A 3,450-nucleotide genomic window follows, 5' to 3' on the forward strand; every position below is an offset into this window, starting at 1 on the left:
ACGTCAGTGGAGGAGAAGCTTCATAGTAGGCCTAAACTGCTTTTTGTAAAGCAACATCCTATATTGGCTAATATTCAACATGTTTTCCATTAAATATTCGTTTTGGACTCATCTACTTTTTCAATTACGTCAAGCTGTTTAGTCATTTTCCCACCACTGCATGAAAAATCAAGCTGAATAATTTTTTTTGTTTTAAATGAAAAATGAAAAAGGAGACATTTTCTCATTTTTCATCTTTCAATATTAAACCAAAACACGATGATACAGGGATTTGAGAGGCTTCCGGTGACATCCGCTTCTAGTTATTTTACCTGTACAAAACAGTCCGTTGTGCTGATTTATAATTGTTATTGTATTATTTTCATTTATCAAAATCATAAACACTGGTTTGTAGCGCAAATAATTTAACCGTTTACTCCAATTTGTTATTTATCTGTAGCTGTTAATGAATCTGAAGTCTCGCACATTCAAATAAAAAGACCTTACTTCCTCAAAATAAGGTGGATAATGTGACTGGTTATCAAGGAACACGTTATCTCAGGGGTCTCCAAACTCGGTCCTTGAGGGCCGGTGTCTTGCAGAGTTTAGCTCCAACTTGCCTCAACACACCTGCCTGGAGTTTCTAGCCTAGTACAGGGGTAAAAAACTCAATTCCTGGAGGGCTGGAGCCCTGCAGAGTTTATTCAAGCCTAATAAACCCACCTAATCCAACTAATCAAATCCTTCAGGCTTATTTGAAAGCTACATGGTATGTGTGTTGGAGCAGGGTTGGAACAAAACTCTGCACCACACCGACCCTCCAGGACTGAGTTTGGAGACCCCTGTGTAATCTGAACTGACCTGCGGAGGGTATCGCCCCATGATGATAAGAGCATCTCTGGTCTTCAGGACTGTGGACCTTTGGGTAACTTTTAAAATTGTGTGCAAAACCATGTCCCACCCTGTTACATAAATACACCTCTTATTACATACAAACAGTATTTATTTAGTTCACCATAAATAGTTTGTATGTGACTACTTTTGAGTACTTCATGGCTGAAGAAGTGGCGCGAGACCAAGTAATCAGTGTAGCTTTCAGCGCCCTCTGTTGGTGAAAATAATCACTACACGTTTGCTCTGGTAGCCAGCAGTGCCAGGCTTTGTTGCAGACTTGCGGTGGATTTGTGGGCTGTTTTGAACGGGCTGTAAAACGCGGGACAGGACACCAAAAACCGGGATGTCTGGTCATCCTAGTGTAATTCACTGGCCTTCATTTGACCTTAGCCACCAGTGCAAGATGAAAGCATTAAAATTATAAAAGTGGTCCCTCGCATCGGACAAATCTATCAAGATTGTTTAATGTATACATTGTGTACAGTTTTAGTCAAGCTTGACTTTGTCTTTAACACCCAAAAATTAAAATACTGTCATCGTTTCTGTAAACATTTACTCGCCCTCAATGTCATTCCTGTCTTCTTTTAAACACAGAAGAACTTTTGGGTAATCAAACAGTTGAGAGCAGCCATTCATAGTATTTTTTTTTCCATACTGTGGAAATCAGGTGCTACCATCAACTGTTTGATTACCCCAAATATCATCTTTTATGTTCGACAGAAGAAAGAGATTCATACAGGTTTGGAATGACAGAATTTTCATTTTTGGGGTGAACCATTCCTTTAATGCTGCTCACAACATGTTTAACATTTACAACAAATGGAATGGCTGGAATGAGTCTTCTGCCATCTACTGGATTTAAACTGCACATTAAAGGGATAGTTCACCCAAAAATGAAAATTTGATGTTTATCTGCTTACCCCCAGAGCATCCAAGATGTAGGTGACTTTGTTTCTTCAGTAGAACACAAACAAAGATTTTTAACTCAAACATTGCAATCTGTCAGTCTTATAATGGAAGTGAATGAGAATCACAGCTTTCAGGGTTAAAACAAAAACACTCCTAATTGACCATTGACACTCCTAATTGAGATTGTAGATATAGTGTGAATGGTCCACTTGAGAGATAGGTGGCAGTAATGCACTTTTAAGTCTGCGATCCGCCATAAAGCAAGACGACACGTCACGCGCCGGCTGTGGAGGACATGCTCAGGACAGTTCAGACATTGCAGTGCATCAGAGGTAAAAAAAACTATATAAATACCGTTCAGTTTCTTGCACAGACCAATCGTTTTGTGTCTTTACACATCATTGTATCGTCACGAGCCACATGGTTTTTTTTTTACTCTCAAAGCCATGATTCTCATTCACTTCCATTATAAGACTGACAGACTGCAACGGTTTGAGTTAATCTCCATTTGTGTTCTACTGAAGAAACAAAGTCACCTACATCTTGGATGCCCTGGGGGTAAGCAGATAAACATTAAATTTTCATTTTTGGGTGAACTATCCCTTTAATGCTCTTACTGATCAGATCAAACTGTATTTGTATGCTCTAATAATAATAGATATAAAGAAGAAGAGCATCCAAGATGTAGGTGACTTTGTTTCTTCAGTAGAACACAAACAAAGATTTTTAACTCAAACATTGCAATCTGTCAGTCTTATAATGGAAGTGAATGAGAATCACAGCTTTCAGGGTTAAAACAAAAACACTCCTAATTGACCATTGACACTCCTAATTGAGATTGTAGATATAGTGTGAATGGTCCACTTGAGAGATAGGTGGCAGTAATGCACTTTTAAGTCTGCGATCCGCCATAAAGCAAGACGACACGTCACGCGCCGGCTGTGGAGGACATGCTCAGGACAGTTCAGACATTGCAGTGCATCAGAGGTAAAAAAAACTATATAAATACCGTTCAGTTTCTTGCACAGACCAATCGTTTTGTGTCTTTACACATCATTGTATCGTCACGAGCCACATGGTTTTTTTTTTACTCTCAAAGCCATGATTCTCATTCACTTCCATTATAAGACTGACAGACTGCAACGGTTTGAGTTAATCTCCATTTGTGTTCTACCGAAGAAACAAAGTCACCTACATCTTGGATGCCCTGGGGGTAAGCAGATAAACATTAAATTTTCATTTTTGGGTGAACTATCCCTTTAATGCTCTTACTGATCAGATCAAACTGTATTTGTATGCTCTAATAATAATAGATATAAAGAAGACACTAAGCCTCATGGGTTAATCAGATCAAACGGATACAGGTGTCGTCTTGACCCTTAAATTTCCCATTTCTTGTCAAACACTTCGAAGTCAAAAAAATATTACACTGAACTTACAAAAACAAGAAAAAGAAACCAATCAAGCAGTTTATCACAAAAAACAGGTTTATTTAATATCTTTTTCTTTTTTTAAAATAATTAGATTTATTCTATTCATCAAACCCTTTCTTTTGAATTTTTTTTACATGTCAAACTTGGGCCATCATAAAACACACAATGGGCTTTGGGAGAGTTAAAACGGGGGGGGGGGGGGAGGGAAAAGGGGGGGGGGAGCGGGGGAGGGGGA

Source organism: Sinocyclocheilus grahami, unplaced genomic scaffold (assembly GCF_001515645.1).
Source record: "Sinocyclocheilus grahami isolate Dianchi unplaced genomic scaffold, SAMN03320097.WGS_v1.1 scaffold886.1, whole genome shotgun sequence".
In the NCBI taxonomy this organism is placed as follows: domain Eukaryota; kingdom Metazoa; phylum Chordata; class Actinopteri; order Cypriniformes; family Cyprinidae; genus Sinocyclocheilus; species Sinocyclocheilus grahami.